The sequence below is a fragment of the Lactuca sativa genome, chromosome 7, assembly GCF_002870075.4.
Source record: "Lactuca sativa cultivar Salinas chromosome 7, Lsat_Salinas_v11, whole genome shotgun sequence".
In the NCBI taxonomy this organism is placed as follows: Eukaryota; Viridiplantae; Streptophyta; class Magnoliopsida; order Asterales; family Asteraceae; genus Lactuca; species Lactuca sativa.
This window is the reverse complement of record NC_056629.2, coordinates 98,926,799-98,952,874: the sequence shown is the minus strand read 5'-3', so window position 1 is coordinate 98,952,874 and position 26,076 is coordinate 98,926,799.

Here is a 26,076-nt window from a genome sequence, read left to right as displayed (position 1 = left end):
AACTTTGATCCATGCACTCACTGCCAATGTTGCAGCCAGACGAACCGAAGAAGCAGTTTCGGTCCCAAATCTAGCAATGAGAAGAACCGAAAGACCAGTTTCGATCCTATATCCGATCCTCCTCATTATCAACCAAAACAAAATCCTAACAAGAATGTCAAGGGAAAAGGAAAGCTCATCTCAGAATACGAAACGCAAACGAAGAATACGACAGCTAACACTAGGAAAAAAGAGAAAAAGTTTGTTAAGAATAAAAATAAAATTCCCCAACCTGATTCGAACAAAACGAAAGCTAACAAAATTAAGGTTTGCACCATCAAAAGGAAAGACGAAACCACATTAATAAAACGAACATATTTGGTTGATCTTTCTTTTGCTATTCCCTATTCTGTAAAAGGCTCACATGGACCAAAACAACTTTGGGTTCCTAAATCTGCTTGATTTTTGCAGGTTATCATCGACGAGCAGTTCGACAATGAATGGTGTATTGATAGTGCCTGCTCATGTCACATGACAGGAAGATGGGAAGAGCTGAGGGAGTTTCGGGCACTAAAAAATGGTGGTTGTGTCAAGTACGGAAACAACTCATTTGGCACAATAAAAGGCTATGGAATAATCACGAACGAATATTTTTCGATTCGAAAAGTCGCCTATGTGGAAGGATTGCAACAAAATCTCATAAGTGTCGTGAAATTGGTTGTGGGGATTGGCCTGAAGGTCTCATTTGATGATGAAGGATCTGAGATCATTGAAAAGAAAACTAAGACACTTCTATTGACGTCCCAGTGCAAAGGTGAAATGTATCCATTAAATCTAAACTCGATACGAGGGAAGTCTGTTGTATGTCTTCTAACGAAATCTCATTCTGATGAAAGTTGGATATGGCATCGAAGACTCTCGCACCATAACTTCAAAGACATCAAGAAGCTAGTTCTTGGTAATCATGTACAAGGACTACCACTTCTAAAGTTTGACAAGGAACATTTGTGTGCTTCATGCAAAATGGGAAAGGTAAACCGGAAGAGTCATCCCACACGTGTTAACACAAAGATCATCGAACCTCTTGAGCTTATACACATCGATCTATGCGGTCCATCGGCTATAGAAAGTATTGGCAGTAGTAAGTACATTCTTGTAATAGTTGATGATTTTTCACATTTCAGCTGGGTTTTCTCTCTTAAACAGAAATCAGAGGCGACTCCTAAGCTCAAAAACTTTATAAAGCAACTGGAGCTTCAAATGCAAAAGGTGGTTAGAATTGTCCGAAGTGACAACGGGTTGGAATTCAAAAACCAAGAGGTTGAAGAATTTGTTGCTAAAAAGGGAGTGTCTCACAACTTCTCTGCTCCCTATACTCCACAACAAAATGATGTAGTTGAAAGGCAAAACCGTTCATTGTGTGAAGCCGCCCAAACCATGCTTAGCTCCGCTTCTCTACCTTTGTACTTCTGGGCTGATGCGATTGCAGCTGCCTGCTATACCTAGAACCGGTGCTTCCTCAATAAGCGATTTTCCATCACTCCGTATGAAATTTTGAATAATCGCAAGCCATATGTCAAGTTTTTCCATGTTTTCGGATCCAGGTGCTTCATTTTTAACTCTAAATAGAATCGAATAAAGTTTGATGTAAAGGCAGATGAAGGGCTTTTTCTTGGTTACTCGCTCACTTCAAAGGCATATAGTGTTCTGAATAAACATACAAAGAAAATCGAGGAATCCTATTATGTCACATTTGATGATAATTACATGAAGAAACTCCCGTCAAGAAAAGGACCAATGAATGAAATCTTTCCTAAAATAGGTCAAATCTCAGTTCCAATATCCAATATGTTTGAAGAGTACATGTTGTTGTTTGACGAACCGGAGAATTCCATTCTCTCTAAAGCGAAAGCGGATGATAATAAGGTTGATAACTTGAAAAAGATATACAACGAAGCTGCAAAAGCCATGGAAAGCGAACCTTAAGTTCAAAGCAAACCTCAAAGCTCAAGCGAACCTACACATAGATGCTACACATTCCAGGGGAGGGCTTGTTGGATAAGGTGTCTAAGTCCATAACTTATTTGGTATATACTTGACCCGACCGGCATGGTCCATTTGGGTTGCATCTCATCCAAACTATTTATGGATAATTTTATGAGAGTTATACACATATGTTTATTAATATATTATAAGTTATAATATATTAATATGAAGTTATGTTATTTAATTAGTTTTAGTCTTAAATTAATTATGAATTAATTTAGAGATTAAAAGGAAGACTAATTAGATTATGGGCTATTGATTTTATATGGTGTGGGCTAACACTCATTTGTTAATGGGCTAGGCTTGGATAGAAGTCCTTGGATGATCCATGGAGCTTTTAACCCATGGATCCTTGGAAAGGAAAAGACATGGGTTATTAGGGTTTCACCCTAACCATGCACACTATATAAGCATGCTTATGGAGCATAAAATGGAAACTAGTGAACTAGTGTGTGTGAGCTTGTGTGTGGCCGAAATTATACAAGTGTGTATACTCTCTAAAAGTTTTCCAAGAGTTTGTGGTGTTTTGTGATTCCATTTGAGGCATTCACACTATTGGTGCTTGGCCCTCAAACTCCTAAGAACCAAACTCATCAAAAGGTATGTAATCTCTTCTAACTCTTTTATGTTGAAATGTTCCCCATGCCATGTTAGATAGGTTATAAACCTTGGAAAATTATTATTTTGCATGTATTTAGACAAACATAGATCCAAGGTTTATTAGGGTTGCATGCACACTTAGGAAGTGTTAGATTGCTCAAAACCCAACAGTGGTATCAGAGCCTAGGCTTGCTTGTTTGATACTTGATGCAAAATAGTTGAAAAAGTCGAAAAACTTGCTGTCTGACTGATGAACTCGCCGAGTCCATGGAAGGACTTGCCGAGTCCATGTGTATCTTCAACCTACTCGCCGAGTAGGTTCATGCACTCGACGAGTAGGATCGACAGAGTGCATATTTTCGACTTTAGCTGCTGGAAATGGACTAGAAACATTACCCTAAACTGTTTTGGTGTTTTAAAACTTGTTTCAGTTGGTGTAATGGTTGTTCTAATCCATTTCCAATAGCATATATCAAAATTCCATGATTTTATGTGTTCATATAATTCTTGAAATTTTGATGATCATGTTCATGTTCTTATAAATTTAGAAGATGATAGGAATTATTTGCTGAATTGTTTAGAATTAATTCTTGATCATTTATGTGTTTTAATGGAATCCATAATTTGTCCTCAAGTTATGGATATCCAAAGGTCACTTTCTTTAACACACATTTAAACACATAAGTTACATGAAAGTGAAGAGTCTTCATTTTTATGAACCTTAAATTCATAAGTTATGAAATGAAAAGTTTTGGACAGTTACAAAACTTGTCCTCAAGTTTTGGAATTTGTAAAGTTTCACACTCTTTAATAAACTTTAATTCCAACCCTTAGACTTTTAATAGTTAAAATTCAACCCTTATACTACTTGTAACATTAATGGTTAATTATTATATATATGTATAAGAATAAGTCGTTCTACCGTTAGTAGGCCTCATTCACGAAGCCGGTCTATAAGGTGGGTATAAGGTTGTTGCCTATAAAATGGTGACTTAATGGGTGTCCATTCTCACCCACCGCTTGCTTGACTGGTGGAGGGTCGTTAGCCGAACGGGTAGGACAATGACTTTAAATCCTCAATAAAAGTATAATGATTATTATAAAGTAACTAAACCTTTTAATTCCCAATCTTAGTTATTTTAGGAAAAATGTGAACATGGTGCTAGTCCAGGGAAATCACACTTTGTACCTTACCAAGTCGTTGGTGGAGCGTGTGTGGTTAACCGGCACACTAACATGGACTAGTAAGGATCACGAAGAGTGACTTGATGTTTGTCATAGATCAATGGAGCGTGTGTGGTTAACCGGCACATTGATTAGGTGATAATATTAAGGGTAACAAGTGAATTAGCATGGTTATTCACACCTTGTTTTGTGATCCTCGGCATCCTAGTCACAAAACATGAAGGGCACAATCGAGATTGAAACATGCCATTGAAAAGTTCAATGAATCTCAAAAGAATCTAGGAATTTCATGGTGGAAATTGGTGAATCGTCATTTGCCTACCTTTCAAATATATTATTACTTAGATTACGGCATCCCTCTTCTAAGTATAATATATTGTGATTGGGTCCTAGCCTTAATATTACATTTGGGTGTCTTATTAAGGATCCTATATATCTAATCTCAACTTGCTTTCTTCTTTCAGATGTCTTCCAACACTAATGCTTCAGGCTCTAACCCAACTAGTTCTTTCTTTCTCATGAATCTTTGTGGGAGGGTCATCTTTGATGGTTCCAACTTCATGGATTGGATTAGGAACATCAGGATGGTTACTCGTTATGAGGACAAGGAATATGTCCTCGATAAGGAGTTAAAAGAACTTGATGAGTCTACTGCTACTCCTGAGGAGATCGCTGAATTCAGGACTCATGAGAGAGATGCTACTAAGGTGGCATGTATTATGATGGCCATGATGACAGCCGAGCTCCAAAAGTCTTATGAAGATTACTACCCTTTTGAGATGCACCAGGACTTGATGGAACGGTACCATCAGAGTGCTCATCAGGAGCGGTATGAAATAATCTCCTTCATAATAACTACCCGCATGAAGGACGGTGATTCCGTCACGGCTCACATGCAATAGATGCAAAGGTATGTGGACCGTTTGCTGAAGCTGAATGTTAACATCCCTGAGGAGTTGGCAATTGACATCATTTTGCACTCCTTACCTTCTTGTTATGATCATTTTCGTATGACATACCATATGAACAAGGAGGAAGTTACCCTCAACAAGCTTCAAGGACTCTTGAAGACCGCTGAATCCGGTCTTAAGGGCAAGGCGGTTGTTACCTCTACTACTCCTACTCCAACATCTACCCCAATTTTAGCTATCGGGAAAGGCAAAGGGAAAAAGAGGAAGCACCCTTCGAAGGGTACCAAGGGAAAGTCTCTTGCAGGCTCCTCATCGAAGACCAAGAGCGGTTATGTCACTCCTTCTGCCATTCCCAAGGATGCTGAATGCTTTTATTGCCATGAAAAGGCACACTGGAAGCGAAACTACCCTAAGTACTTGCAGGATCTAAAGGATGGGAAAGTAAAACCCACCCATGCAGGTATTTACACTATATTGTCTAATTACTCAACATATTCTAACTCTTGGGTGCTTGATACAGGATATGGTATTCACATATGTTCTGATTTGCAGGGCCTAAGAAGAAGTGAGGATGTGAAGCACGGGAAGATAAACTTAATCATGGGAAATAGGAAGGCTTCACCTGTTTCCAAGATTGGAGTTTATACTTTGTTTCTTAATAATGGGTTAAAATTAGATTTGAATAAATGTGTGTACTCATCTGATATGGCGAGGAATATTATTTCTTTTCATGCTTTGTACAAACAAGGTTTTACTTTTTCGTTTGATAATGAATGTGGTGGTATTAATGCTTTCTATAATAATGTGTTTTATTTTAAAGCATTACCTTGTGATGGTGTGTATGAAACTGTGTCGATTGTAGACAACTTAGGAAATAATGTGTTGTATATTGATTCTTCTACTAGCCTAGATAAAGCATCTTTGTGGCATTGTCGTCTTGGACATGTAAACAAGAAACGCATAGGCCAACTCCAAAAGAGTGGAGTCTTGGAATCATTCGACCTTAAATCGGATGATAGTTGTGAATCTTGTCTACTTGGAAAGATGACAAAATCACCCTTCACTGGAACTTGTGAGAGGGGTGAAGGTTTGTTGGACCTGATACATACTGATGTATGTGGGCCATTCAAAACCGCCACAAGGGATGCTAATCGGTATTATGTGACTTTTATTGATGATTTTAGTAGATATGGGTATGTCTACTTAATCAAACATAAGTCAGAAACCTTTGAAAGGTTTAAGGAATTCAAACAGGAAGTAGAAAATCAATTGGGCAGGAACATTATGATGCTTCGATCCGATCGAGGTGGTGAGTATCTTAGTACCGAGTTCCTTGACTATCTTAAGGAGTGTGGGATTGTCTCACAATTGACTCCTCCCAGGACACCACAGCTGAATGGTGTAGCTGAGAGGCGTAATCGAACCTTGTTGAACATCGTTCGCTCTATGATGAGTCGAGTTTCGTTACCAATCTCTTTTTGGGGGTACGCCTTAGAGACTGCAGCCCATATCCTTAATTTAGTCCCTACAAAGAAGGTTACCAAAACACCTCATGAGATGTGGACTGGGAAGGTTCCCAATTTAGACCACATCAAGATTTGGGGTTGCGAGGCTTTCGTGAGGCGTGAGACTCATGATAAGCTCGAACCCCGAAGTGAAAGCTGTATTTTCATCGGCTACCCACAGAAATCCTTCGGTTGCCTCTTCTACAGACCCAGTGAGAATGTGGTCTTTGTAGCAAGAAGAGGGGTCTTTCGTGAGAGAGAATTTATAAGCCAAGGAGACAGTGGGAGGCAAATTGATCTTGAAGAAATTCAAGAAGGAATTGGTGAAGGAACCTCAGACACTAGTAATCAACCTGAGGAGGAAACTCCTGTTGAGCAAGCTGACATGTCTGTACCTCCGAGGCGTTCCACACGGGTTAGGAACACACCTTGACTTTATTATGGCTTTCATATTACTACGGAAGGTAATACGTTTATCAGTGATAGTACACTAGTAAATTTAGATGAACCTAGCAGTGTTAAGGAAGCCATGGCAGGCTCGGAGTCTGCTAAATGGAAGGAGGCTATGGACAGCGAGATGCAATCCATGTATGACAATCAAGTTTGGAACTTGGTTGACAATGTACCAGGCCGTAAAACAGTCGGGTGCAAATGGATCTTCAAGAAGAAGACCGACATGGAAGGAAAGGTGCATAGTTATAAGGCTCGACTGGTTGCAAAGGGTTTTACTCAAACTCAAGGTATTGATTATGATGAAACCTTCTCGCCGGTAGCAAAGATTAAGTCTGTTAGGGTTATGCTAGCCATTGCAGCATTTCATGATTATGAAATATGGCAAATGGATGTCAAAACCGCTTTCCTTAACGGAAAGTTGGCTGAGGATGTGTACATGAATCAGCCAGAGGGTTTTGTCAGTGCAGAGTACCCTAATAGAGTATGCAAGCTTGAGAAATCCATTTATGGATTAATACAAGCATCTCGTAGCTGGAGTCATTGTTTTGATGAGAAGATAAAAGAGTTTGGCTTCTCGAAAAGTGAAGATGAGTCTTGCGTGTATGTCAGAGCTAGTGGGAGTATAGTTAGCTTCTTGGTACTGTATGTGGATGACATACTACTTATAGGAAATGACATCCCAACCTTGCAGGAGGTTAAGTCCTGGCTTGGGAAGTGCTTTGCTATGAAGGACCTAGGGGAGGCTGCCTATATCCTAGGGATAAGGATATTAAGAGAAAAGAGTAAAAGACTAATTGGACTTAGTCAGAGTACATACTTGGATAAGGTGTTGAAAGGGTTCAACATGGAGAATTCCAAGAAAGGAGATCTACCGATCCAAAGCAATACCAAACTGAGTAAGACTCAGAGTCCGAGTACAGAGGCAGAGATAGCTGAGATGAGCCAACTACCGTATGCTTCCGCTGTTGGCTCAATCATGTATTCTATGACTTGTACCCGCCCTGATGTGGCATTTGCTTTGAGCATGATCAGCAGGTATCAGGGGAACCCTGGCAAGGCTCACTGGACCGCGGTAAAGAACATTCTCAAGTACCTGCGGAGGACTAAGGATTGGGTCCTTACCCTTAGTGGGAGTGATGACTTGAGAGTATTAGGGTATAGTGATGCTAGCTTTCAGACTGACAGGGATAATTTCCGCTCTCAGTCGGGCTGGATCTTTACCTTAAATGGAGGGGCAATTTCTTGGAATAGTTCCAAGCAGGAGATGGTGGCTGATTCGACTTGTGAATCAGAGTATATAGCAGCGAGTGAAGCAGCGAAGACCTTGGAGTTGTACCAGCTATTAAGGAACCTATGGAGATTTTCTGTGACAACAATAGTGCGGTTGCCTTAGCCAAGGAACCAAGAGATCATGGCAGATCCCGACACATTGATAGAAAATATCATTTCATAAGACACAAGATTGAAGAAGGACTCCTCGTGACAAGGAGGATATCGTCGGATGAGAATCCTGTAGATTCCCTTACGAAGGGACTGACGAGGGTTAAGCATTTTCAGCATGCGAGGCGCATCGGGCTGAGGGATGATATTAGTTTTACAGATTAGATAGTTTTCCTGAAACTTGTAAAATGTAATCGACGTTTGATGATGAATAAAATTTGTGATTTATTTATGAGTAAAACTGTTACTGTCATTGTCAATTATTTACTATTGTTTCAGTTTTGCATGTTTTGACTTCCAGAATAATTAATTTATTCAAACCTCCACAATCGATCATACGTCGGAAGTAGGTATGAATCAAGATTGTCATGAATTGGTTTTGTAGATGGCTAAAGGTATTTAGACATGGCAATGGTTGCTGCAACATTCATGAGTACTCATAAGTTATGAGTATTGGTATAAACCCACGCTCACTTGTATCACTTCATGGAATTTATCTCGAGTGATCGTGAGACGATAATATCATATAAATCTTTAAACCTAGAGATATGAGTTGTTACCTATGAGTTGGTTGTGCATTGATTGCACGTAAACGCATCAGTAACTTGATGTCACAAAACGTGCCTTTGTGTACAATTCAACAAGTAGTAGAACAAGCATATGAGTCGAAGTTTATCTGTTCCTTCTAGAAATAGAAGCGATATCTGGGCCCCTCGATGATTTTGTGTTGACCCATGTACCGGGCCCGGTCAGAACTAAACTGATGTGTTCAACGAAGTTCTTTTTCAAACAAATCGGAAATCGAGAAACAACTGCCAGACAATAAGCAAGACATAGTTCCATGTGTTTGTCCGGCTGATATCATGAGAACAGAGGATTATATGATCACTTGTCTTAAAATGGCGCTTCATAGTTCGACGGAGTTTTCGAGAGCTACGATTGCTGGTTGGTTCCTGAAGTTATATAGGCAAATAGAGTTATTAGACTTATCCAAGTGGGAGTCTGTTGGATAAGGTGTCTAAGTCCATAACTTATTTGGTATATATACTTGACCCGACCGGCATGGTCCATTTGGGTTGCATCTCATCCAAACTATTTATGGACAATTTTATGAGAGTTATACACATATGTTTATTAATATATTATAAGTTATAATATATTAATATGAAGTTATGTTATTTAATTAGTTTTAGTCTTAAATTAATTATGAATTAATTTAGAGATTAAAGAGAAGACTAATTAGATTATGGGCTATTGATTTTATATGGTGTGGACTAACAATCATTTGTTAATGGGCTAGGCTTGGATGGAAGTCCATGGATGATCCATGGAGCTTTTAACCCATGGATCCTTGGAAAGGAAAAGACATGGGTTATTAGGGTTTCACCCTAACCATGCACACTATATAAGCATGCTTGTGGAGCATGAAATGGCAACTAGTGAACTAGTGTGTGTGAGCTTGTGTGTGGCTGAAATTATACAAGTGTGTATACTCTCTAAAAGTTTTCCAAGAGTTTGTGGTGTTTTGTGATTCCATTTGAGGCATTCACACTATTGGTGCTTGGCCCTCAAACTCCTAAGAAGCAAACTCATCAAAAGGTATGTAATCTCTTCTAACTCATTTATGTTGAAATGTTCCCCATGCCATGTCAGATAGGTTATAAACCTTGGAAAATTATTATTTTGCATGTATTTAGAAAAACATAGATCCAAGGTTTATTAGGGTTGCATGCACACTTAGGAAGTGTTAGATTGCTTAAAACCCAACAGGGCTCACCTACGTCAAAGCGACCTGATTTGCCTTTCCATGGGAAGAACCCATCTCCAACAATGAACCATGAAAGTCCAATCGAGGGGGAGAATTCTAAACCTGATGTTGAAATTGTTTCATCATTCGAGGGGGGCATCATAATACAAATGATGAAGATACTCAATCAGGATTTAAAGAAGAAGTAAATGATGAATTGGATCTTGCTTACGATCCAAATTACCCTCCACTCACACAATGGACACGAGATCGTCTAAAAACTCAAGTAATTGGTGAATCATATGAGTGAGTTCTTAGACGCTCTCAACTGAAAGCGAAGCAAACTGCTTTATTCTCTCAAGTAGAATTATGTATGTTTAATTCGTTTTTTTCCAAGATTGAGCCGAAAACATACACTTGATCACTCTGATTGGGTACAGGAAGTGCAAGACGAGCTAAATGAGTTTGAGCGAAACCGAGTCTAGAGATTGATTCCCACACCAAAGGATGCATTTGTGGTTGGTTTAAAATGGGTATTCCATAACAAGATGGACAAAGAAGAAAATGTAATATGCAAAAAGGCAAGGCTAGTGGTTAAGGGATATTGTCAGGAAGAAGGGATAGATTATAAAGAAACCTTCGCTCATGTAGCAAGGTTAGAATCAGTTCCGATCTTTCTGGCATACGCTGCTCACAAGAATTTCAAAATTTTCAAATGGACGTCAACTGTGCGTTCTTGAATGGAGAACTAGAAGAGACCATGTACGTTGAGCAACCACCTGGATTAGTGAACGAGAAGTATCATGATCATTGCTATATTCCAGACAAGTCGGTTTACGGTCTGAAGTAAGCCCCGAGAGCCTGGTATGAATTACTAACTTGCTTTCTAAAGACATCTAAATTCAAACAAGGTTCGGTTGACCCAACTTTCTTTCGCAAGAGAGAGAGTGAACACCTAATGATCATCCAAATTTATGTCGATGACATCATTTTTGGCTCTACGAATCCAAGCTTAATAGTTGAATCCCAAACGTTGATGGAGACTAAGTTTGAGATGAGCTCAATGGGTCTGATTAACTTTTTCCTTGGACTGAACATAAGACAGGGAGCAGAAGGCATATTCGTTAACCAGGAGGCTTAGACGAAGACTCTACTGGTGAAGTTCGGTATGATGGGAGATTATAAAGTAAAGGTTACAATGGCATTCAGAAAGAAGCTAACACTATCTCTGGAGAAACCAACTGCTAATATGACCCTCTATCATCAAATGATATGGTCTCTAATGTTCTCAACAGCTAGTAGACAAGATATTATGTTTTGTGTTTATTATTGTGCTAGGTTCCAAGCTAATCCACGAGAACCTCATATGGTGCTGTGAAAAATATCTTTAGGTATTTGAAGCGAACTTGGTGTCTCGGTCTTTGGTACCGTGCGAAATCACGCTTCTTTGTTCAAGCATTCTCTAATGCCGATCTTGGAGGATGTGGTCTAGACTGAAAGAGCAGAACTGGCGGGTGTCAATTCCTTGATGGAAAACTCGTTAGCTAGCAATCCAAGAAACAAACATTCATATCTCTTTCTACAGTCGAAGTTGAATACATCGCCGCAACGTCTTGCACTTCACAGGTCATATGGATACAAAGTCAACTTAGAGATTATGGCCTAAACATGATTATAATTCTCTTCTATTGTAACTCAGAAAGCGCTATTCGAATATGTCACAAACCAATGCAACACTCAAAAACGAAACATATAGCACTGAGATACCACATCATCAAGGATCACATAGAAGATGGTAACGTTGAAATCCACTTTGTTCGATGCGGTAATCAATTAGCTGACATTTTCAGGAAATCCTTACCTAAAGCAAGTTTTAATAAAATACTCCAAGGCTTTGGAATGATGGAAGCTGAATCAGTACCAAAATCACTTTCGCCACATTAAAATTGGACAAGCGAAATAGAGTGAACGCTCGGTCTATTTCTGTTCCTGATTTTTCGGGAACCGAAATGAACCAAATGCTCGGTTCATTTTGCTTCATTACTTCTAAGTTAAAATTTTGGTTTTATATTTTGTACACTATGTATATCTTTCCTCAAATAATTTTATGTTTTTCATTTCTTTTCATAAAATCCAAAATTTTTTTCTTTTCTGTTTTTTATTTCTTTTCAGAAACATTCATAAAATCCAAAATAAATTATGTTTTTATTTTCTTTTCAGAAAAATCATAAAATGCAAAAATATATTCTTTTCTGTTTATTTCTTTTTTCGTGCTTAGTTTTTATTTTTAACTTCTTTGCACTAAAACGCTCATGGAAAACTTCACACGATGGAGATGGAGGAGGTATAACTTTCTTTCTTTGTACTAGCTACATGTCCCTAGAAGCATGTTGTAGTATGTTGTCCAAAGCCTCAAAGACCTTAAGTGAAGCCTTACTGATTCGATATATACAAACCGATTCTTCCCAATTAGGCTGATAAAATCACTTAACTCACAAGCTACCTTACTCTTCTCATATTGAGTCAAGAGTTATCTGCTTGGTCACTTTCGCATAGTAGAGGTACTTTCGGTTCTTTAGCCACGTCAAGACTTTTCTCCATCATATTTCATTTCATGAATGTAACCCTTGAGACTCTCAGAACTTACCACTGAGGTTTACAGTTACACAACGTCTGTGTTAATGATCTTAGTTACGTTTCACCACGTGCTAAGTGAAACCCAAAAACCAACACCTACAATGAATTGACGGTGAAAAATCAAACGATCTAGTTTTCACCCAAGTATTAACGAAACCACTTTAGTAGGAGGTACCAAGAAATCTCTTTTTATTTTTTTAGCGATCTTTATGAAATTTTCTAACACCAAGACTTTTCTACAAAAAAGATCTAGTTTATTTTTGTTTTTGAGAATTCTACTATATCACCAAATCACTGAAAAATGTTCAAACCTACTTGTTTTGTAGGTTAAATTGGTCTCACAAGTACTTCCTCCAACTTTCGGTCTTCTATCAAGCTCCATAGTGTGGTTGAAGCGAATGCCACCCTAATAGCCTTATACTAAAAAGATGCCTTTCAATGCTTCTTAATAAGCATTTAATCATATTTTAATGGGAAACCAAACAGACACTTCTAAGTCTCTATAACATCCCGAAATCAGGTCTATCCCCTTCGCCCTTCTTCTTCTCCTTAAGTTGTCAAATTTAGTCCTTGAAATATTTCATGGCAATTGAGTACACTGGGCGTACTGGAGGGTACGTTGTGCATACTAACGAGCGTGTTCTTGACGCGGAGGCTACCTAGTACGCCAGGAGTACCGTAGTGTATGTTGGGCGTACTAGGTTCAGATTGAAACCCTAATTGTGGGGGTGAGCCCTATAAAGGAACATATTGGCCTCACTTTTCGCCACCATTTCCAGAGAGTGAAACCCTAAGAGTGCCAAACCCTCGTTCTAGAGCTTGAGTGTGTGTTTGAGCTTGATAGTGTTCTTATGTGCCTTTGAAGAGAAGAAGATACTATTGAAGAAGCTAGAGTTGGAGTGCAAGCTTTGGATCTGAGCTTTTCAGAGGTTGGAGCATCACTTGGAGGTAAAATGCTCAAAGCTTTCTTAACTTTTTTGTATTTGGGCATTATGGGCCATTTTTAGGGTTTTTATCCCAAAGGTGGAGACTTTATGAGTAAAGGAGCTCCATAGACCTTGATCTTCCCCTTTTCAGTGTATATTGTGTTTTAGATCCATAAAAATCCAATCTTGGACGTTAAGAGTGAACCATGCATGAGTTGTGAGTTTCTTCAGGTAGGATATGGTGTGATTTGGGTGTTGTTGACCTTTACAACCATGCAAAGGCTTAAGGTCACTGACTTTATGGATTAAGATGCTTTAGAGTGACCGGATCTGGGATTTGAGCTCATGTCTTAACCGATTAAGAGCAAAATCATGAAGTTGGTGAAACTAGGGCGTACGCTGGGCGTAATCCCAATACACGCAACGTAGGGGTCGAGTGTCCCCGATTCTGTATAGCATCCGAGTACACCCAGCGTACAGAGCTTGTACACACCGCGTACTCCTTACGGTTGACTTTCATTGACTTTTAGGGTTTAGTCAACAGGTTGACCTTTGGACCATTGGTGGGGTAGAATGGTCTTTTACCCTTCTGAATGAATATAGGAAGGGACTAGTCTAGCATTTGAGAGTCGTTTATAATTCGAAGTGAATTTTGTATGTGTTTAGGTGCAAGCTAGATCAGTGTTTCGAGTTCGAGATCGTCCGAGTTTACCCGAGGTGAGTGTTGTCACTATACATTACCTAGGGTGGTATCTATGTGTGGACCGGAAGGCCATACGTTTTTGCTTGAGATTATGTGTTTTGTGATTATGTATGCTATGTACTATTCTGACCGGACCGGAGGGTCCAATGATATACGAGGCCAGCGGGTCTTTAACCAGACTGGACCGGAGGGTTCAACGAGCTAGACCGTACAAGAGGGTCGAACGAGCTATAAGACTGGAGGGTCCCACTGAGACACATTGACCAGAGGGTCGTACAAACTATAGCCTCAAGTGGCGAATTGTTGTATGTGCTATTTTGGGGAACTCAGTAACCATTCGTGCTTATCGTGTTATGTGTTATGTGTTTCACGTACCTCAGAGGATCGCGGGAAGGCACCGGCGTGATTGTACACACACTTTTGATTTGGAGTTGTATTTGTGGATCCTGGAATTAAACAATTGTTTGAAAACTTGTTAATTAGTTTTTGGAGATTTAATGATGAGACATGTTTTATGAATACTAAAAGTGAAAATTTTGGATTGAAATTTCCTGTCATTATAAGTTGGTATCACAACTTTGGTTTGAGAGATTAAGATACACCTTCGGGCATATCTAGACTCAAACTGAGGATTTGAGAAAAGTTTTCAAAAAGAAACAATTTTTTTTTCTAAAAAGAGAAAAGGATTTCCAAAAAGAGCAGAAAAGAGCGGTGTGTACAATCAGCCAACGCCCGAACGGTGATTTCCTAAAATACCCTTACATTATGTGTTATGTTGTTATGAGATGTGTTATGCATGCCATAGTAGGCTAGCTAAATCATATCTTAGGACTAGGGTGGCCTGATATGTGATGCCTTAGCCTAGGAGTTTATGCTGCTGTGAGCTGCTTTGAGTGCATGTAGGTAGCAGAAGGTAGCTTGTGAGAAGTCTGCTAAAGAGTAGGCTGTATTCAGGGTGGTATATAGTACTTCTGAGTTGGGATCCTAGGAGGAGGATGTGGTGTGGATACAGATACAGTGTGGAACATAGTATTGTGCCCGAACTACTAAAAGCACCGGATCGGTAAGCATTCCAAGTAAGAATCCTTAGGGTGCTAAGGAAGAAGTATGAACGGTTAATCGAGTGTGAGTAATCTCGGTCGAGTCTCTTATTGTTTTATGTCGTATTTCAGAGGCATCATGGTGGAAACGCACCACAACCCAAGAGGTAGTGGTACCAGTGGTACTAGTGATGAGGAGATTCGTAGGTTGATTCACAAGGAGGTGGATGCAGCCATTTGAGCTGAGATGCCGGAGATGTTTCGGTCTATCAAGACCATGCTGATTGAGAGATATGACGAGCGATATGCTGCTCTGACTGAGGCTGCTGTTGTTGCAACCACCACAATTGTCGTCGTTTCTAGATCGCAGGGGGGTGACTCATTGCTATACAGAGAGTTCAGCAACACGAAGCCACAAAAGTTTGATGGGACGTAGGACCCGATTGTTGCTATGAGATGGATCTCTTACATTGAGGGGTGTTTCTACACTTGTTCCTACCCGGAACATTTGAGGGTACGGTTCGTGCTGAACCAGCTTCGCATGGGAGCGAAGGACTGGTGGAAATTTGTGACTGCTGACTTTTCTACTATAAAGCTGACCGCGGTGACATGGGAAATGTTCATCGCTATGTTTCTAGATGAGTATGTTCCCCCGGTGGAGAGGGAGCGATTGGCCCAGGAGTTCTTGTCCCTCAAGAAGGGGACTGAGTCTGTGATTGTGATCACACGGATGTTTCATGAGAGGACATTATTTTGCCCTGACCACGTGTCTACTGAACAGGCACGTATGAGTCGATATCTGAGCATACTGAGGAGAGACATTTGTGAGTTCGTGGCAAACTCGTCATACCAAACATTTGCCGAGCTTCAAGCGAATGCTTGGAAGAGGGAGATTGAGCTAGTGACTTAGGCTAGGGAGGAGGCGGAGTCTCAGTGGAGGGATAGGCGGCCAGCACAGTCTTAGCCGGCGGCTAAGCGGGCAAATCCCGCTGATTCGTGGTCGGGAGGTCAGATGAGCCGCACTTGTGGAAAGTGCGGCAAGAGCCACGATGGGATGTGCAGGTCACGTCTGTGTTACAAGTGCGGGAAGGATGGGCATATCGTGAGGGATTGCCCCAAGGGATTTTAGGTTTGCTTCCATTGCATCTAGACTGGCCATAGGAAGGCCGAGTGCCCGCATTTGATTCAGGGATCAGCACAGGCATCTGCGCCTTCTCGCACTCGAGCTATAGAGAACCGGCCCATGACGGCCGAGGCATCGAAGGCTCGAGGCAGAGCCTTCAAGTTGACAGCGGATGAGGTCCGCGCAGCACCCGATGTTGTGGCTGCTATGGTTTCTTTTGCTTTTTCTTTTGTTTATATATGGTGCTTATATGTGATTTGTTTAGGTACTTTTCTTCTGAATTTTGTACCTGCTTTGATGTTGCTTGAGTCGGGTGTGAGTCGATCTTTCGTATCGCTACCATTTAGTCGTCTTATCAGTAGCTGACGTGAGGCATTGAGTCAACCTTTTAGAGTCTCCATAGCTGATGAGAACACTATTTTTGCTACAGATGTGATCCAGGGATGTGTGCTTGAGATTTTCGGAGTCGAGTTTCCGATAGATTTGGTACCTATCGCAGTGGGGGATGCATGTGCCATCCTGGACATGGACTGGTTGAGCCAATTCGGAGCCATGATCGACTGTGAGCGAAAGTTGGTGACCATCTGAAACCCTAGTGGGGGAGTACTTACAGTGTTTGGCGAGGGTACCCGTTCTGGGCCAGCATTTTGCTCGGCTACCAGAGCGAGGCAGAGCTTGCAGTAAGGTAGCATGGGCTTACTGGCATATACGTCGGATACGCAGGATATTACGGAGAGACTGAGTTCTATCGATGAGGTTTCGCTAGTTAGCGAGTTTCCGAATGTTTTCCCCGAGGAGTTACCGGGTGTGCCTCCCAAGACGCAGGTGGAGTTTCGCATTGATTTGCTTCCTGGGGCGGCACCTATCGCCAAGGCACCCTATCACCCTGCGCCACAAAAGATGCAGGTGTTATTCTCGCAACATCAGGAGCTGTTGAGAAAGGGATTTATCCGGCCGAGTAGCTTGTCGTTGGGAGCGCTGATCCTCTTTGTTAAGAAGAATGATGGTTCACACCGGATGTGCATTGATTACCGGGAGTTGAACAAGTTGACGGTCAAGAACCGTTATCCATTGCCGAGGATTGATGATTTGTTCGATCATTTGTAGGGTGCATCTTCATTCTACAAGATCGATTTGAGGTCTGGTTATCATCAGATGATTGTTCGTGAGTAAGATTGTCACAACTAGAAATTTTGTGTCTTGTAATCACTATACTCAAGTAAATGTTGAATCAAAAACTTAAGAGCATGTATGATGCTTACTCTATGAAAACAAAATTTCAATCCAATACATCATACAAGTACTACAAATGGTCAACAAGCAATTGGAAACCCTAGAAGTTTTTCCTTAGGTCCATTTTGGGACTAGGACTTCCTTATTGGACTTAATGGACCAATAAGCTTCCAATTTGACTATCATGGGATTAGAACCTGTAATGGGCTCTAATTGGACCAACATTCATTTATTTCAACATTTTGGGCCATGTTGGGCCTAGTATGAAATAAATTAAATATTGTGAACCATAATTAACCTAAACTAGCCCAACAGGATATAAAAATCACACTTGTATCTTACAATCATCCAACTTAACTCTAATAATGGGCTTAAGGGCATTAAAGCCCAAAACCCTACTTTCTTTTTTTTTTTTAAATTTCGGCCCAAAAGCCCAAGGCAAAGATGAAGAGTTGACTTCATCATGCCACATCAATAATACCTCGTGGATATCCATGCATTACACTCCAAACCTCCATGCAATCCCATTTCTCATTGCATATGTCACCTCAAAGTCACTCTTCTTCCCTCCCCTCTCACTCTCAGCCGAGGATACATACAAACATCACAAAAATTCAATTCCAATCTCTCTAAGTCTTGAAGAGCATTCCTCCCTCCCCCTTCAAGAATTTTGAGAATCAAGGGCTTCACAAGGAGAATCATTCACTAAAATCATTACCTAGGTAAGTTAATGCTTGGATCCATACTTTAGACTTCTTCTTATATCCAAAAATCTCTTCTTAACTCTCATGAAATCATAAACTTGTGTCTTAGAACCCCTCAAGCTCGAGATCTTCAAGAAAAGGGTACTAAGGCCAAAAATCACCAAGCTTTCTTCCATCTTTTCTTCAAAAACCGAAACCACACCCTAAGGTGAGCTTCATACCCTCTATTTTCTATTTTATAAGTTTTGTGGGGGGGGGGAATACAAGTGAAAGTGTAGATCTATATATGTTTTGTATGTCTTGTATGATTTCAATGCTTATATGTGTGTTTTTGTGTGATTATGATGTTGGATCTAGCCATAAACTCCTAAAAATCGAGATATATGTTATGTTAAATGATACTAGCATAAATTATATTACCACATACAAAGTATTCCAAGAAAAATTGCTAAGTGACTTGATAACACCTTCTTTGGGCTAAAAACTCATTTTTTAGACACAAAATGTTAATAAAAATAAAGTTGAAGGGCCCAAATTGACATATTACGAATTCTGATGGATGAGAGGAGTCAAAACAGTTTTAATAAAATATTTTCTGGAAATATACTCATTTGGAGGATTAAAAATATAAATTTCAAGCTTAATGGGCTAAAAATGACATTTTCGGCCCAATAGGGCCCAATATGCGAAATTTTCTATATTGGAGGGCTGAAACTGTGTTTTTCGGTAAAATAGTGGACTATTATTTTTATAAGTCCTTTTCAAAGGTTAAAAATGCTTTTCATAATTAAAAAGGACCAAAGTTGCAAAAAATTTCCAATTTGGGCCAAAAGTGTAAAAATTGGAAAAAGAGGGGTTATAACCGAGAAAACTGTATTTTCAGGGACTCAAACTGTTTTCAACTAAAAATAGGCTGAAAAATATCAATTTCAATAAGTTTTGGTGTTAAAATGTCAAGAAAAATGGTTTAGGGACTAAACCGGAAATTTATTTATTTAAAGGGTTGAAAAAGTAAATTTACAACAAAAAGAGGGGCTGTAACAGAAAAGTTGCAAATGTTAATTCAATACATCCGTTGTGATCAAACACTGACACTGCGACTACCGACGAATTATATTACACAACAACACCAAAAATCGTTATCAAACGAATTGATTCGGTCTCGCATCAATAACAAACCCGAAACTACTAACACGACGATAACTCAACCCATACACGGTAAATTTGGGAAATCAATACACACGTGAGAGTGCACAGACGTCGACGCACCACCTTTGGGCCCAAAAGTGTAAAATCTTGTTTGTTGGGCCTAGCTAGCCCAATGACTTGATCTTTAGGCCCGAAGACTTCAACCTTACGAGTTGTTGGGTCTTACATGATCCAACACAACGTAAAAGGACTTTCAATGGCTTTTATACTATTGGTCCCCAAGGGTCCTTTGGTACTGCTAGTAAAGTCAGTTATGCAAATGCGAGTCGGGTCAAGGGCCCTGCGCACTCTTTTTATCCCCAATCGACTAACGGAGTTATCGAGGTCTTCATGCCCTCTTTCTCTTCGGATGTGGGACTACAGGAAGTCAGGGCAGTTGGATTACGTGAATAGTACAGACCACGCCCACGGGATTGTTAGTATAGTTGAAAACTGGTCGTTTATGTAACGCGTGTTTATAGCAATTCACCATGCGCAATAATCCGACGTCATCTGGAATCAATGACTTCACACGCCGCGATGGTTCTACAACTACATGCAATTCAAAGTGTTAGGAAAACATCGGGTTTTCCTAGGGTTTTTCAATACATACGGTTTTCGAAATGTACACAAGTTTAACGAACAATTTTTACAACCATAGAAATAAACAAGCATACTTATGGATCTTCACAAACTTTTTCATAAACTCTTTTCAGAAAATATCGGATTTTCTAGTAGTTTTTCAAACCAATACAAAACGTTGCTTTTCAAATACCGCTTATGAACTCACCAACATTTCATATGTTGACGTTTTTTTTTCAAAATACTTGTATTCTCAGGTAACAAGTGAACCGAAGGAAAATGTACTTAGTGATGGCTTGCAGTTTGTTTATCTATGAACCGAACAATTTATTTTTGGGAATGTAATGCTAAAACAATGTACTCAGTGTAAACTTTATCAGTTGTACTACATTAATGCATGGTGATGAATGATGTTATGTTTCATATATATTCAATGTTATGGTATTCAATTAAGTCACAACAACCCTCGGACGTTTCCGTCGTCTGGTTCGGGGGTATGACAAAGATATTCTAAAGACAGCATTTAGAACTCGTTATGGGCATTACGAATTCGTGGTGTTGCCTTTCGGGCTCACGAATGCACCAGCAGCATTCATGGATCTCATGAACCGGGTATGCAGACCTATGTTGGATCGTTTGGTGAGCGTGTTCATTGACGATATTTTGGTGTATTCGAGGTCTAGAGAGCAGCATGAGGAGCATTTGAGAGAGGTTCTCGGAGTATTGAGATCGGAGAGGCTTTATGCCAAATTCTCCAAGTGTGATTTCTAGTTATGAGAGGTCCAGTTCTTAGGACACCTCGTTAATTAGAATGGGATTTTGGTCGACCCGGCCAAAATTGAGGCGGTTATGAGTTTGGAGGTGCTGTGATCAGGAGTTTTCTGGGTTAGCTGGCTACTACCAGAGGTTTATCAGAGATTTCTCCAAGATTGGTGTTCCTTTCACCATGTTGACCCAGAAGGGTGTTGCTTTTGTTGGGGGTCCCGACCAGCTAACCTCATTTGAGACTCTTCGCCTGAGGTTGTGTGAAGCTCCAGTGTTAAATCTTCCTGAGGGAATGGAGACTTCATGGTTTACTATGATGCATCTATATCAGGGTTAGGTGCGGTGCATATGCAGAAGGGGCACGCGATAACATATGTGTCGAGGCAGCTGAAGCCTCATGAGACGAGGTATCCCACCCACGATTTAGAGTTGGGGGCAGTGGTGTTCGCCCTCAAGATCTGGCGCCATTACTTGTATGGGGTTTGGTGTACCATTTACATGGACAACAAGAGCTTAAAGTATTTGATGGATCTGCCTAACCTGAATATGTGCTAGAGAAGATGGTTGGACGTGGTAAAAGATTATGACTGTGAGATTTTGTACCACCTGGGAAAGGCTAACGTGGTAGCCGATGCCTTGAGACGCAAGGTAGAGAGTGCCTCGATTTGGTATTTATGCATGAGGAGTACTGTGATGACTCTGGTGTTGGATACCATTGGAGAGGCCCAGGCGGAGGCCATGAGACTAGAGAACCGTAAGAGGTAGCGGGTGATTGGGCAGGTATCCGAGTTTGTGGAGGATAGCCGGGGAACTATGACCTTTTGGGGTCGGGTTTGGGTGTCGTATACGAGCGAAGCTCGTAGAATTTTGATGGAGGAGGCTCATAGATCTAGATTTTCGATCCATCCCGGGGCCACTAAGATGTATTTGAATCTAAAGAGAGACTATTGGTGGCCCTGTATGAAGAGGGATGTAGCATGGGTATTAGATAGGTTCCTGACCTGCCGTCGGGTCAAGGCTGAGCACCAGCGTCCTCATGATCCATTGAAGCATTTGGAGATTCCCCAATGGAAGTGGGAACAGATCTCGATAGACTTTATCACCAAATTGTCGAGGACGGTACGTGGAGTTGATGCGATCTAGGTGATCGTGGATCGGTTGACGAAGAGTGCTCACTTCCTTGCTATTAGTGAGAGCTCTTCTGCTGAGAGGCTGACAGAGATTTATATGCGAGAGGTGGTAGCTCGGCATGGAGTGCCGACCTCCATAGTTTTGGATTCGGATGTGCGTTTTACTTCTAGATTCGGGAAGAAGTTCCATGAGGATTTGGGAATGCGATTGCATTTTAGTACCTCCTACCACCCGCAGATAGACGAACAGAGTGAGCGGTTGATTCAAATGCTCGAGGACATGCTTCGGGCATGTGTTATGGATTTCGGTGAGAGTTGGGACTCATACCTACCTTTGGCTAAGTTTTCCTATAACAACAGCCATCACTCGAACATCGATATGCCTCCCTTTGAGCTTTTTTATGGGAAGAGGTGTCGTACTCCCATTTGCTGGGGAGAGGTGGGGTAGAGATTTATGGGCGGCACTGAGATAGTGTTGAAGACGACCGAGCAGATTCAGCATGTCCGACATAGGTTGCAAACAGCCCAGAGCCGTCAGAAGACTTAGGCAGACAGACGACGATCCGAGCTTGAGTTCCAGGTCGGAGATTTTGTGCTTCTGAAAGTTTCTCCATGGAAAGGAGTAATTCGGTTTAGGAAGCAGGGCACGGTGGGGCCTTGATATATTGGACCTTTCAGGGTGATTGCCAGGGTAGGCAAGGTAGCATATCAACTGGATCTACCTGAGGAGTTGATCCATATCCATATCACCGCCACGTGTCCTAGTTGCGGAAGTGTATGGCTGATGAGACGACAGTAGTTCCATTAGAAAACATTTAGGTGGATGCGAGCCTGAATTACATCGAAGAGTCCGATCGTGATCCTAGATCGAAAGGTGAAGGCTCTGAGAAACAAGGATGTGCCTCTAGTTTAGGTCCAGTGGAATCATCAGAGGGAATCCGATTTGACTTGGGAACCAGAATCGAAGATGCGGGAGTAGTACCCCGAGTTATTTGCAGAGCAGGACATCGAAGGCGAAGTCTGATTCTAGTGAGGGAGAATTTTAACATCCTGAAATCGGGTATATCCCCTTGGCCCTTCTTCTTTACCTAAGTTGTAAAATTTAGTTCTTGAAATATTTTGTGGCAATTGAGTACGTTGGGCGTACTGGAGGTTACGTTGCGCGTACCCAGGCGTACCATAGTGTACGCTGCGTGTACTAGGTTCAGATTGAAACCCTACTGGTGGGGGTGAGCCTTATAAAAGGAACAAATTGGCCTCACTTTTACCCACCATTTTCTAGAGAGTGAAACCCTAAGAGTGTCAAACCCTCGTTCTAGAGCTTGTGTGTGTGTTTGAGCGTGAAAGTGTTCTTGTGTGCCTTTGAAGAGAAGAAGGTGCCATTGCAGAAGCTAGAGTTGGAGTGCAAGCTTTGGATCTGAGCTTTTCAGAGGTTGGAGCATCACTTGGAGGTAAAAAGCTCAAAGCTTTCTTAACCTTTTTGTATTTGGGCATTATCGACCATTTTTAGGGTTTTTGTCCCAAAGGTGGAGACTTTATGAGTAAAGGAGCTCCATAGACCTTGATCTGCCCCTTTTCAGTGTATATTGTGTTTTAGATCCATAAAAATCCAATCTTGGACGTTCACCATGCATGATTTGTGAGTTCCTTATGGAAGGAAATGGTTTGATTTGCGTGTTGGTGACCTTTATAGCCATGCAATGGCTTAAAGTCACCGACTTTATAGATTGAGATGCTTTAGAGTGACCAGATCTGGGATTTGAACTCATGTCTTAACCGATTAAGAGCAAAATCATGAAGTTGGTCAAACTGGGGTGTACACCGGGCGTAATCCCAATACGCGCAGCGAAGCGGTCGAGTGTCCCCAATTATGTATAGCATCCGAGTACGCTCAACGTACAGAGCTTGTACACACCGCGTACTCCTTATGGTTGACTTTCGTTGACTTTTAGGGTTTAATCAACATGTGGACCTTTGGACCATTAGAGGGGTAGAATGGTCTTTTATCCCTCTTAGTGAATATAGGAAGGGACTAGTCTAGCCTATGAGAGCCTTTTATAATTAGAAGTGAATTTTGTATGTGTTTAGGCGGAGGCTAGATCAGTGTTTCGAGTTTGAGATTGTTCGAGTTTACCCGAGGTGAGTCTTGTCACTATACATTACCTAGGGTGGTATCTATGTGTGGACCGGAAGGTCATATGTGTTTGCTTGAGATTATGTGTGTTGTGATTATTTATGCTATGTACTATTATGACCGGACCGGAGGGTCCAACAATTTATGAGGCCAAAGGGTCCTCAACCAGGCCGGACCGTAGGGTCCAACGAGCTAGACCGGACCAGAGGGTCCAACAAGCTACGGGACTGGAGGGTCCCGCTGTGACACATTGACCAAAGGGTCGTACAAAGTATAGTCTCGAGTAGCGAATTGTTGTATGTGGTAGTTTAGGGAAGTCACTAAGCATTTGTGGTTGCCGTGTTATGTGTTATGTGTTTCAGGTACCTCAGAGGATTGTGGGAAGGCACCGGCATGATTGTACACACACTTTTGATTTGGAGTTGTATTTGTGGATCCTTGAATTGAACAATTGTTTTGAAAACTTGTTAACTGGTTTTTGGAGATTTAATGATGAGACATATGTTTTATGAATATTAAAAATGAAAATTTTGGTTTGAAATTTCTTGTCGTTACAGTCTCTCTTGACTTTAAAGGAAGAGATTCTTGCCCGGGATCCATTGTATCGTGTCTTAATTGATATCACTTATATCCCACAAATAATTCGTTTTACTTCTTTTTCTTTCGCACAGTCTTGCACGAGGATCAATATGATTTTCTACAAGTCTTGATCGTGGTACTAATGGTTATTTCTCAGATATACAGTGTCGGTTCAATATGTTGTGATGGTACAGCATGTTGGGAGCGAAGGCTATTCGAAAAGTGTGAAGCGAAAGGGTGAGTCAACATTTCAAAGGGAATTTGAGCAGTTTCAAAATTGAAGAGGCGGTAAAAGGATAAGGTTGAAAAAGGGTGCGTGAATTCGAAACAACTACCTAAGATCACACCACCTGACACACTTTTGCGGGAAACTGTTGTCAAATCACGCTTTTTCAGGCGTCACTTCCAAGCATCAAGCAATCATTACTCCATATTTTTCTCTCTCGTGGTAATTGTATAAAAGGCTCTCTCACATCACTTTTACTTCTTTACCACTTCAAAAATCCTATCGTGCATTCACTGGCGATCTCTCTCTTCTTACTATTCATCTTCTTCTACAAGCTTCATCAATGGCAGACTCATCATCCGCTCAAGAACAAAGTGCACTGTCCTCACTACTCACTATCAAGCCTAAACAAAACCTATCATCGAACTCTCTCCTTTTCAGTACGATCATTACATGCTTCAGATGGTTGAATGCCTCAAATATTCACCACTTGTGATTGCCCTAACCAAGGTGGAGTCTGTCCTGACGTCTCTCCTTTCTCAAGTTTATTCAACAGTGTCACACGATAAAGCCAAGGAGAGAATTTTCTTTGAGAGTTTCAATCAGAAGACTTCGATTTCAAAGGTTAGGTTTTGTTCATTGCTAGGGCTTATCTTTAACGACTCCATGACGAACTCCGATTCGATCACCACGACTCAGCTTTTCACCATGTTTTACGATATGGGGTACACTGATCTTCTTTATATTGTGACCAAATTCAAGAAGTCATGCCTTCCTCTAAAATGGAATGGTTTGTTTACCCTTATCTTCAAGGGTTTATCAGAAACGGTTGCAGGGTCAGATGGGGTAAGAAAATCATTTATGACCATTCTCTATGGTCTGTACTATGGAATCAACATGGACTATGGGTCTATTCTCTGGCTTCAACTGTTATAAAGCCTAAATTTGGCTTCTCGTCATTACGAAATCTCATGTGGCAGGTTTTGGACAATTGTTACTCAATAGGCAATTGAGAAGTTCCACATTCCAATAATGGCAGACTCTTCACTATCCTCAATTGCCACAATTCACACGACAAAAATCATTGTAGCTGACCCAACCAAGCATCTATTCATTGGTTCAATCCCTGAGTCGATGTATCAATGTGTTTCTGGGGAAAGCAACGTTATTCAGGAATACAAGAAGCTTCCTCCAACGAGACCGAGGTAGCTAACCCCTGAAATGCAAAGATCGTTGGATG